Here is a 13,176-nt window from a genome sequence, read left to right as displayed (position 1 = left end):
TACTCCAATGTTTTAATCTCACCTACTTTGTATCATGTTATTCTTTAAGTATTTTAAACATAAAATATGTAACTTAAAAAAAAAGATAAAGCAGGAGACCAATTTTCATGTTCATTTGAGGTTAGGCATTTCCTTTTGTTAAAATGAGAATAACTGTTTTGCTCAGGTTGCATTCATATCCCAGATGGGACTGATATAAATTCTGGGAGCCCAAGTTATAGGCCTGCACTGCTTTCCTTAACTTGGGGGGAGGAAGAGAGAGCCAACACATGGAATCTAAGGAACAGACTTTGGAAGAGAGCACGCATCACCTGTTCACTTTACACTATGAAGGCGTGACCTAGTGTTTCTTTCTAAGCAAAGTACAGAACTAAGGTATCCTTTGACCTCAAGGTCCTTGTTTACCAACAGTTCTCTTTGGATAAAATTATAACTCTGTAGTATATTGGATGAGTCCATACATAAACCTAGGACAGATTATAGCTTTTTTTTTAAACTACAAGCACAAACTTTAAAAAAAAAAAAAAATTGCATTTAGGTTATTAACATTTTACTGTAACTTTCCACGCATTTTAACAGGCATAGACCGAGTTCCTAAAGATATCAATGTTGCCATAGAAATGTCTACAAAAAACTTTATAATCCACTACCATTTCCCCACCCAGCCCACACTTTTAGCTCCCACCTCTACTACTAGTTAAATCACTTCATCTTTCTATCATCTAATCCCACTCCCCAAGCAAAGAAATAAAATGGCACATATTTCTTTTTTATGAAAATATTTGCAAATATTACAAAAACCCTCTAGACTTTAATCAAGAAAAGTTCATGGGCAGCACGGCTGAAAAACCAATATGAGGCTGCCCTGTAAAACCGAGGCTGGCCGGGCTTGCGGCCTGCCTTCTCTCCATAACAGGCCTGCAGTTCACCAGGACACAGCACCCTCGGGGAGGGAAAATACAGATCTGAATAACAGCAGTGAACACTTCCTGAGGGCTGACTGTGTTAGGAACTGTGCTAAAACTTAGCACTACATAATCTTGTTTAATATCCTCATTACAAATGAGATATGAAGTGTTATCCCTACCTTCAAAGTAGGCTCTGTTTTTCTCTCCAAGACACTGGGCAAATTATTTATCCTGTTGTCTTAGTTTGCCAAGGCTACTATGACAAATACCACACACTGGTTGCCTTAAGCAACTGGAATTTATGGTCTCAGTTTTTGGAGGCTTAGAAGTCCAAAATCAAGATGTCAACAGGCCCTGCTCTCTCCCAGCACCTGTGGAGTTTTGGTGCTGGCTTGCTGCAATCCTTGGGGTTCCCTGACTTGGATATCTGCCTCCGTCACAAAGCAATCAATCTCCTCCATTCTCGGGCTGCTTCTGACTGCCCGAATTTCCTCTGCCTTGAAAGGTCAAGTCCTATGGATTACAGCCCATCCCGAATGAACTGGGCCTGATCTAAATAGGATCTTCAAATCACAAATGATTCCACACCTTAACTAACAACATTTTCAAAGGTCCTGCTTACAAATAGATTCACACCCAGAGAAATGCAGATTGAGACTTGAACATGTCTTTATGGGGGACATGGTTCAATCTCCAACACCTGTCTAGGCTTCAGAGCTAACATTTAAAACCAGGTCTGTGTGATTCTTCAACCACTGTCCTACCCAGCTTGCTGGAGCCACCTAATCTATTCACTATTCATGGAGTCTGCGCTAATGCTTGACACATATGACCTCAGTAAATGTCGCAACTAAAAAACTGCCCAAGAGCTTAAATAATTCAGCAACAATCGGCACAAAGCATCTGCAACCAGAGTTTTCACCACAGTAGGGAGAAAAAGACAAGCAAGAAAAAATTACCAAATACTACAACAAAAGGCAGTGATTCGTAGAAAGGGGAAACTATTATAGAAAAGAAAAAAGGCCTCTGTGAGGAATGACATACGTACAGAGACCTGAAAGAGCAAGCCTTTCAAAGAGCTAGGGAAGGAGAGATGCAGAGGACACAGCAAATATAAAGGCCAGGAGTGGGTGTCAGGAGCTCTGAAGTATGCGGGGGGCAAACAGCTCATCCAGATCGGGCAAGCACACTCGGGTGGGACAGGTCCAGGACCCACGCCCAGAGCTCCCTGAAGCATGGCAGACACACCGCTGTGGTCTGCAAGAAAACGATCCTGGCACAAGAACTGCACATGCCCTCACCCTCATTCAAGGCTGGTCACAGATAAGGCTGCTCAGCAAAGACAACTGGGGCCTGGACCTGCTTCCTGCTTCCACAGGGACAGCCCACGGGCCTGGCCCATTGTTACTTGCCCCCCACCCCAACTTCAGTCTCCACCCTCATTGCCTCTGTCCCCAGGATCGACCTACCTTTTCCCTCCTGAGGGGAGGGCCCTTACTTCCCTGCTGGCTCTGGGTGCTTCTCCACAGCCCTAAGCTCCTCGCTACCCTCGGGCACTTCCCCAACATCTCCCTGCAGCTCTTCCTCTAGGGTCAGAATCCTCCCTACCTTTCATCACCTCCTTTGTCCTTGCCCACCAGCATCCTTCTTAAATATAAATTTAAGTGTGTGATCCTAGAGTAATTTGGGCAGATAATAAAAAATATATTTACAGCCTCCCCCTCCCCAGCCCCGAGGATCTGGGGGAAGGTGCGGATGTGTTGGACATCCTCACTTGGACTGGTGTTGATGTTGTCACAAACATTGGGACTGGCGGTTTGATGTGCTGTGCCCTTGAGTATGGGACTTGCCCTTATGAAGCTCGTTACCACAAAGGAGAGTCTAAAGTTGTATGTAATGGTGCCTAGAGTCTCCCCGAGTACCTCTTTGTTGCTCAGATGTGGCCCTCTCTCTCTAACTGAGCCATCTCGACAGGTGAACTCGCTGCCCTCCCCTCTACGTGGGACCCAACTCCCAGGGTTGTAAATCTCCCTGGCAACGCAGAGTATGACTCCTGGGGCTGAATGCGGACCCAGCATCGTGAGACTGAGAGTATCTTCTTGACCAAAAGGGGGATGCAAAATGAGACAAAGTAGTTTCAGTGGCTGGGAGATTCCAAATGGAGTCGAGAGGTCACTCTGGTGGACATTCTTATGCACTATATAGATAACACCTCTTAGGCTTTAATGTATTGGAATAGCTAGAAGTAAATACCTGAAACTACCAAACTCCAACCCAGCAGTCTGGACTCCTGAAGACAATTATATAATAATGTAGATTACAAGGGGTGACAGTGTGATTGTGAAGTCCTTGTGGATCACATCCCCTTTATCTAGTGTATGGATGAATGGAGGAATGGGGAAAAACTAAAGGACAAATGGGGTGGAATGGGGGGATGATTTGGGTGTTCTTTTTTCACTTTTATTTTTTATTCTTGTTCTGGTTCTTTCTGATGTAAGGAAAATGTTCAGAGATAGATTGTGGTGATGAACGCATAACTATGTTATCATACTGTGGACAGTGGATTGTATACCATGGATGATTGTATGGTGTGTGAATGTATTTCAATAAAACTGAATTAAAAAAAAAAATTTTTAAGTGTGTGATTTAAAGAATAGTAAGTAAATGATAGTATAGATAGTTACTCACGTATGACAGAAATTTGAAGGTATTACTCCAGTAACTGAAGTTTGGAAAGCACAGCTCTATACTCCCAAAATTTACTAATGTAAATGCAACATTTTCAGAATCTCTGACTAGAAAAGGCTTGTGGGGAAGTACAGGCAAGAGATGCTACCAATGTAAAAACTGCCTTTTCTCCGCCTTATAGAGCCTTCTATTCACCTTTAGGGGATTGCTCCACTTGGGAAAAGTCAAAAGAAATGACCCTGGTTTTTGACTGAAAACTAAAGTGCTTGAAAAGTTACACTCTGTCTGGTAATCTGAATGGCTGCAGAGTTAAATCAGAGCTCCCTTACGACTTCCCGGTGTCCCTTTGTTGTTGTCTATGTTGGACACAGACAGCCAAGTATTTGGCTCTGAATGTACTGAGTGGACTGCTCCACAAGTCCATGGCTTGTTCCGGGCGAGTTGTGCATGTCCTTACTGAAGAGTCGATTAGCAGGGTCCATAAGGACCTCAGGGAGGTCTAGCAGGTACAGACCCTCCCTAACACGGCAAGGGATCCAGTCTAGGCCTGACATCACCAGCCCCCGAGAGACTGTCAATGCCTTTCCCTCAGTATCATTAAGGTGGAATTAGTGACTTTGGGTGACTGCACACTGGTGTAACTGTCCTGTCTGGGGCCCTGTGACATGACCACATCCCTGGAGGAAAAGGGTGAGGCTCCCCTTGAAGGAAATACATACGTCCACTGTGGATCACCCTTGGCCAGGATGCTGAAAACATAAAGAAAGCTTCAGCAAGGAGCCTCAGACTGGGATGAAGCAGAAACTTTTTCCTCCCTGGCTCCTGGTAACTGGGCCTGCGCTCCTGGTGGGTGCTACGCATGGAAACACAGGAAGCCGGCCTGTAAGGAATGGGGGGAGGGCTGGGGCAGGCTGTGGGCTGGAACCAACTACACCTTGTGGCACTTGAGACTCACTTTTCTGTTGGAGACATGACCCCGCCCTCCCATCCCACCCCATGCACTGAGTTCCCACTGGACCATGGAGAACACCTTGCTAACTACGCTGGCTCTGCACTGAAGAAGTAGAATGAAGAATCAAGGGGAACGCAGGGAAGGCGAGAATGAAGATAGTCTTTTACTAGGGAAGGAAGCTACGGCAGAACACGGGCTCATTAGGGGCAGCTGGGTGACTGGCCCGTGTGACCAGCCCGTGTGACCCTCGGCAATAACGAGGAGAAGGGGGAGCCATCCTTGAAGTCAGTCTTATTTTGAGAATCTATTAAAATGTGACCTTGTTGTTCAGGCTTAGGCTGGACACACCAATGAAATGCATATAAAAGCAAAGCTCAGATACAGATCCTCAGTGCAGCAAGAGAACTGATCCAGACACTCAAAATGAGCAAGCTGGGAGAGGACGGCCCAGAGAAATGGCTTGTGCAAGACCACAAGCTAGTGAGTAAGTCAGATATGGAAGGATGGGTCCTTCCTCCAGAGCCCTGGACCACCCACACTATCCCAAGGTGTCTCTACACCTGAGAGACTTGTCACAGGCCATTAACAACCTAAAACACAGCTCACAAGGGCCACAGTCCCACCTACCATGGGACAGCATCCAAAGCAGCTGATGAGATTCAGATCTGAGAGCGAAGTGCACAGAACTAGACAGCATTGATAATGCTATTATAAAGGGGAAAAAAAAAAAAACAAAAACAGTGGGCATGTGGGTGCATAAAAGTGTGCTGCCCTGGCAAGGAGGCTGGAGACAGAACAGGTGACCAGTGTTTATGAGCAGCCACTCTGGCTGACAGTCCCAGCAATCAATCTTGGGACAACTGTCAGCCCTATTCCAGATGGCTGCCCAAGGTCAAACAGCTGATCAATGATGGAACAGGGACCCAAACTCCAACCCATCTTAATCTTTCGACAGGGACCCTCCTTAATAAATGTAGGAAATCAAAGAACCATTCTTCTAGAAGCAAGTACTAAAATTCCTACTTACGTTAAGAGAACTACTCAGAGACCTGGTAAACATTCAACTTTTCATTCCATCCTAGATTGTCCTAGGACAAGGACTTGATGTTCAAATCATACTAGAAGAAAATGGAGATGTATCTGGACATAATCTACCATGACAATTTTTTCTGCTCCTAGAATACATTAAACTGTTCTTCGGAAACAACCACAGCATAAATGCAAATGACTGAGTAAAAATGTTTCCAGAAGTCACCTCCTATGTTTTTCACCTACCTAAGCCCACCTCAAATTTCAAATCATCACTTGATATTATTAAAACTTGCAGTGTACGCCAACATAATGTGTTCTAGGTATTCAAGAGTTAAATTCTCTGAGCCTCAACGTTGGTCAACCAGAAAAGGGGAACAGTAAGACTAACCCTCACAGAAGTGTGTGCAGATGAAATGAGAGGCTAGAGTGAAAATACCCTGCCCGGGCCTGACACAAAACCAGGTGAAAATACGAGTGGACTTCTGGCTGTCTCTCCTCCACTCGCAACAGAAGCCTGGGAGTCAGTGTCCATACAGAGCACACACCTACCACTGAACTCAACTAGGCCAGGGAAACAGAGAACTTCACCTCTGCCCCCAAGAGGCTCACCATCTGGAGGGGAAAGGCTGGATATGTCAGTCTCGAAGGAATGGACAAGCAGAGCAGAAACTAGAAGCCAGGCATATGATGGGCTTTAAACTCCGACCATCCGTCCTCTCAGTAAAACAGTTAAGTAAAATTGTGAAAGGTCTTGCCAGTGAGGCTAAAAGGTCCTGTTCCATAGCTATGCAAGTGACAAGGTGAACATAATAAAAGCCCACTTGCTTGTGTGGATGGTAACAGAGCATGTAGGGAAGGGCCCGGCTGACCATCCAAAACAGACCAACAGGCCCCACGGACAGGCCCACAGAAGACTTTAACTCTCTCCAGTTTCCTCCTCCTAACATCTTCCTTTTCTGACCAAGATCTAGATAATGTTAAAGCCAAAATGTTGAGAACAAAATTTAAACCTGCCATTTTACTTGTTTTGTTTCTTGAAGTTTTCATTTGTTTTGTTTTTTCATTTGTAGCTTTGTTCTTAGGCAGAGTTTGCAGAAAGTCTAGTTGAATCCTTAAATATGGTGGCTAGTTCTGCGGGAGTTTGCCACTTCAGGGAAATGAAACATAGTAACTCGATCAAAAAAAAAAAAAAAAAGTTTACTTCTTCATGGGAGTAAACAGATTTGTTTTGTTTCTTTACCTCTCCCCCACGCGCTACCCCATCATTTCACTGTGCCAATTCATTGACTAAATTTAAAATACGTAAACAAATTCCAGGAGGGAACTGACTTTAACCCTGACGGAAGGAGTCGGGAGCCCAGGACAGCCACTGGAAAGATGAGAGGAAGTAAACAAGGATGCAAGTTTTATATAAACACATTCTAAAATTGAGACTGAAAGGAAACAGATTCCAAATCTTTTGTAAGACTTTCCAACAAGTAAAAAAGCCCCAGTCCGTAACTCACCATCTTTTTAGACCACTACAATTAAAATCTGTCCAAAGACCATGTAGTTCAAAGATGATATGGAAGACTGAATCTGTGTGTCAGGCAACATGTGCCTAATTAAAAATGTGTGTCTTGGAAGTTATTTTCTTTATAATGGAATTACTCTCAGCTGTCTGTATCTTTAGGTAAACATGGTTCTGTATGTTTTACGAATTGGGTAAATCACTGTTTTTCTGCAATGCTCTGTTAACACTGAATATACATAATAGACCATTCCTCTGAACAGTGAACAAATACATTATGCACAAAATGTGAGCAAGAAACTAAGGATGACACAGGATAAAGAAATGGAGTCCAACAGGCTGACCTTTTCTAACAGAACTTTACAATTACTAACAAAATCCTCCCAGCCCTCAATTCCTTAGGAGAATATAATGTAGAACTGATAATACTGACTGTACCCTTTTCTAACTAATTTTTTTGATTTATTATGGAAAGATTAAAAAAGGTGAAAGTTATCCCATAATTCCTTCATCTTAACAAAACGATCAGAATGTTAAAAACATATTTTGACATATGGCCTTATGTGTTTCTTCATTCTCCTTGTGGGTTAGAGGACAAGTGGGAAAAGGGGCACAAAATTCTAATCCTCCTCCTGACAAAGGGGGTCCCCACTGTTACTAGGCTAACCAGAGTGAGTGACATTGAAGCAAAAGGTAAAATTTGCCTGATCAAAAGCCACCAAATCAGTGATTTACAAATACCGATCTCAAACTAGCTAAGTCAGATTATTTTGTAATTCTAAAAATACAGATTGCCAAGAAATCAATTAAACTGGCTTTTGTAATAAATGCTTTAAAAATTTCACATTCTGAGTAACCAACATGCTGGAGAAATAAAAGTACAATGTATTGACAGCAGAGAGATAAATAATACTGATTTCCAAGATCCCTTCCCCACAGACTATGATTCAGGAGACACAGTCTAGAATTCACAAATCTAAACCTTTATGAAGCCTCCCCCAGGTGTCTGGAGCCTCAGTTATCTGTGCATATTTATGCAAACCAGTCACTCATTGCCTTGTAACTTTATGGAGATGATATAATAAAGCACATGACCTACATCTCATTTTATTAATATTTGCAAATAGCTAGTCATCCCCAGTCCTACAGCCATCAATGGGCTTTGCTTTCTGTTCCCCTTGCTGATGATCCACCCATCTAATGCCATAAGGTCACATTAAAAAGTTAAACCTTTGCAAAGATTCATATTATGAATGGATAATGCATGACCAATACCGACTTAAAGATTTTAGCCATCAGGAGGAATTTTCCAGTAGCCCATGCTGCCAAGAAAGCCTATTTCCACAAGTGAGGTAGAATTACTGTCACTAAATGCTATGAATATTTAACAGTGTAAATATTTTTGTAAATGTATAACCTATATGAAATAATACTGGAATCAAGCTTCAAAGGGTATGTTATCAAATTTGCACAATAATCACTCTTAAAAATAATTTATCTTTTTGTTCCTATCCTGTAATACTGGAAAAAAGGGTGTGAAAATGCTGATAAACCTGAGAAGTGAATATAAATAAATAAATCCTCACTGTCATTAAAACCAAAAATACTCTCAGTGAAACCTGAGGAAACTGCACAACAGCAAACACTTCAGTGAACAGTTTTTAGAGGAAGTTAAGGGGAAAAAAAACTTTTCATGCCTGCTAACACTGCATCTGTGATCTTAAAATAAGGTCTTTTTCACTAAAAGGCACCTCTCTCATCATCTACATTTCTAGTCCTATCCTTTCCCAGTCAGGCAAAACTTAGTTTAGGAAAAGCTCAATGTCAATCCTGCTTCTTTCTTCCCTTCTAATGAATAAAGGAAAAGAATAATCACGACACAATGCAATCTGCTGTTTTCACGAGAATGCTCAGGATAACCGGGATAAGCCAAGGGGAGTAACGGTTAACAAAGCAGGGGAACAAAAATAAAATGAGCTCTTGCCCATGAAAAATACAAACACTGAAAGCTTTAAAATGAACTGAGCCAACAATAAAAAAAATAAAATAAAATAAAATGGACTGAGCCCTGAAAATGACAAATAAGCTTACACTTACTGACCAATCAGATCTTTTCCTCATTTATCATTTATTCCCCATTATAAAGAATGAATTCAGGGAAAAAAAAAAAAAAAAAAAAGCAACTGTTATTAAAATCAAGTCTGTACAACAGAAAAATACCTTACCCATTGTGCTTTTAAATGAGGAAGTAAGAGCACAGCTGCCACGTTCTCTGTTCAGGATCCGAGCAACTGTGATCTGATCAGCAATCTATTTTAGAGAAAAAAGCACCAAGGACTGTAAACAGGAGAAAGTGACTTCAGCCCCAATTCTTAAAAGGGAACATTTAAAGATTACTCAGTCCCTGCATAATACAGAGAATTCACATTTATAACAACATGGTCAACCAGCACCAAGCACTTACATTGTCAGAAACTGTTTGATAAAAACTTTAAATGGATTATCTCAGTTATTCCTTACAACAATCCCGTAAGTCATATTATCCCCATTTTGCATGAAGAAACTGGGTCTCCCCAAGTGAAACTGCAGAAGTCCACATGGTAATCAGTGGTAGGTAGAGATGGGCTTTAAACCCAGGCTGCTCTGAGTCTGCAGCCTGTCACCATAAACCATGACACCTTGCCTCGAAATGGGCAGAGAGGAGAAACACTTGGAATAAAGTTCCAGGGTCCTTTCTAGGTAAGTGCTCTATGCACTCTCTAGATACCAAATCTCAGTTACCAAATACCACACCCGTCTAGCTGTTACAATCATGCTAGCAATTCTAGTAAAGATCTTCAATTCAAGGGCATTCATTCACGAGTCATTTCATCCAACAAAATTTACTGCACACCTGCTATGTGTGAGGCACTGGCTAGGTACAGTGTCCCTGCTCTCTTGGATTTGTCAGTCTAGCATAGAAACAGATATTAAATAATTACATGGTGAAAATGTATAGGTATAATACCAAGGGCATAATAAAGGGAAAAACAAATTATTATGAAAGCATTTGAAAGTCTAGGCCATAAAGGAAGACACCTCTAAGGAAGGGATGTGAAATTGACTCCTAAAACAGAAAAGAGGATTACAGATAAAGTAAGATCAAATTTACTAATATGGAAAATTCCAAAGCCATACAAAGTTGTTAGTGAAACATACAATGCCAGTTTCCTAGGTAAGAACATAATGTTCAGTGACTGCTGAGTACCACAGTACGTGTCATTTGCCACTAAATTCTCTAATGAGCTTTAAAATAATTGCATGGCAGGTAATTACAAAGCCAAGGATGAAATGACAGACCCATTCTGTGAGCAAGGTGCCATCTGGAAGACCGCAAACATACAACACGGAGAGGAAATGAGTCCAAAAACATCCCAGAGACTCCTCAAAAAGCAGCTAAGATTTGGGAAATAACACCGAATGACTTGATCTTTGATAATGATCTTGATCTTTGATAATGACTGTATAACTATATAGCTTTTATTTTGTGTCTGTGTGATTGTAAAAACCTTGTGACTGACACCCCTTTATCCAGTGTGTGGTTAGATGAGTAATAAAATAAAGACATGCATAGAAAAAAGCAAACAAACAAACAACAAAAAAAATAACAAACAAAAAAGACCTAATGAGAACAGACGAATACCTGCTCTTTACAAGCACTGTATTTTCTTCCCTGAACCTGTAAGCCATTTTGCTAATTTCCTCTTAAGGAGATAAGTCACTTTACCAATCATGCAAAAGTTATAATTCTGTCTTCTGTAGCAGTTTAAAGAGGTGTTCATTCAGTGGCAACTGTAACATTTATGTCACATGAAAACAAAACTAAACTATTTCATTCATAACATCAGGTCAAAGATTGACAAGCATCAACCTTATATGGCTCAATCCCCGTGGCTCCATCCTAATCCAGCAGCTGCCTACCTTTAGTTCTTTCTATTTAAGGGTCTTAAATATACAAGAGTCACTTCAGTGTCCTTTCCACATGCCGTTTGGTTATAATTACTCAAGACTAAGATGAGGAAAACACAATCCGTAATAGAGAAACTATGCCTTTCTTGTATTCAGGATTTTAGAGCTTTGCCAACAGCCTTCAGGTTTAACTGATTTCACTCTCACAATCCCCTGAGAATATACCATTTTATAAATAAGAAAACTAAAGCTCAGGGAGCTCACAATGCTAGTAACTGGCAGTGCTGGGACTCTCAAGCCTACCAGTCTTCCCCAACACCCACGCCATCCCTACTGCATTCCAAGACCTAAGATATTAATATGAGTAGGTCTTTCCTTGAAAGAGCAAAGCTGAACTGAAGGGAAACAGCCAAGGATGAAAGTCACCTCCAACATGTACTCTGAGAACTAGCAAGCTGGCTCTACCGTTCTATTTACTAAATAACACGGCTCAAATATTTTCAAAATACTGACAAGTCTTCTGTTATGGATTGAATGACGACCCCCACAAAGACATGTTCAAGTCTGAACCCCCAGTCCTGGGGATGTGACCTCCTTTGTAAATAGGATCTTTGAAGTTATTAGTGAAAGTGAGGCGAGGGTGGGCCTTACTCCAGTATGACTGGTGTCCTTATTTATAAACAGAGGAATATGGACATGGTAGGAGGAGACAGATGGGGAGAAAGTCAGCCACGTGATGGAGGCTGAGACCGAGTTACGGACTGCCAGCAAGCCACACCGAAACGCTGCAGGCTTCCCAGGAAGCGTGATTCAGCATGATTCAGCCAACACCTTGATTTTGACTTCCAGCCTCCAAAACTATGGAAAAAATTCCTGTTGTTTAAGCCAGTCTGTGTGTATGGTATTTGTTACAGTAGAACTGGCAACCAGGACATCTTCCAGTAAAGATTTTACATTATTCAACAACCGGCCAAAAGCTAGTTTGTCACTATTCTGTTATTAGCTAAAATTATTATTTTTCATTTCAACATGATTCTTACTCCCATAATATGAATCAAAAGGCATTCGGTTAGCAAAGCAGCACCCTTTCTTAACACTTAAAATAGGTGTACTCAACTTGCTGAACTTGCAGCTTCTCTTAATAACTAAACATGAGACAAAAAGGCAAGTTGAACTACATGGTTGTGAGGTCTTCTAAAAAGATGTTACACTGCTCTTCACCTCACTGTGTCTGTCTCACCCTGCCACTCTCAGGGGCTGTGACTAATGTGAAGTGCTTTGCAAATATAAAAGGTCATAGACAGAAAGACAGAGCCATGGAGGTTGAGGTCTGGAGTTGAGAGGTCTCGGGCTGAGAGAGCCAAGTGGCCCACATGCATGGAAAGGTTACTCCTCCAGGAAAGTAGGTAGAAAGCAAGGAACTGCGTGGACTGGACACCACAGAGCAATCTGACTTTGGGCATACTTCACACAACACTCATGAAAACGCTGAACAGCTGAGATCAGCGAAATCTGTAAGTTTTTGCAGCCAGGGGACCCGCGCCCCTCCCTGCCAGGCTCAGTCCCGTGGGAGGAGGGGCCGTCAGCTCCGGGAAGGAGAAGGGAGAACTGCAGTGGCAGCTCTTATCGGAAACTCATTCTACTGATCCAAATTCCAACCATAGATAGACTGAGACCAGACACCAGAGAATCTGAGAGCAGCCAGCCCAGCAGACAGGAGATAGGCATAGAGAAAAACAGCACGAAAAACTCCAAAATGAAAGCGGAGGATTTTTGGAGTTCTGGTGAACATAGAAAGGGGAAGGGCAGAGCTCAGGCCCTGAGGCTCATATGCAAATCCCGAAGAAAAGTTGATCTCTCTGCCCTGTGGACCTTTCCTTAATGGCCCTAATTGCTTTCTCTCTTAGCATTTCAATAACCCATTAGATCTGTGAGGAGGGTTTTTTTTTTTTTTTTTAATCCTTTCTTCTTTTTTCTAAAACAATTACTCTAAGAAGCCCAATACAGAAAGCTTCAAAGACTTGCAATTTGGGCAGGTCAAGACAAGAGCAGAACTAAGAGAGCTCTGAGACAAAAGGCAATAATCCAGTGGCTGAGAAAATTCACTAAACACCACAACTTCCCAAGAAAGGGGGGGG

Source organism: Choloepus didactylus, chromosome 20, assembly GCF_015220235.1.
Source record: "Choloepus didactylus isolate mChoDid1 chromosome 20, mChoDid1.pri, whole genome shotgun sequence".
Lineage (NCBI taxonomy): Eukaryota > Metazoa > Chordata > Mammalia > Pilosa > Megalonychidae > Choloepus > Choloepus didactylus.
Note: the sequence above shows the minus strand (reverse complement) of the source record.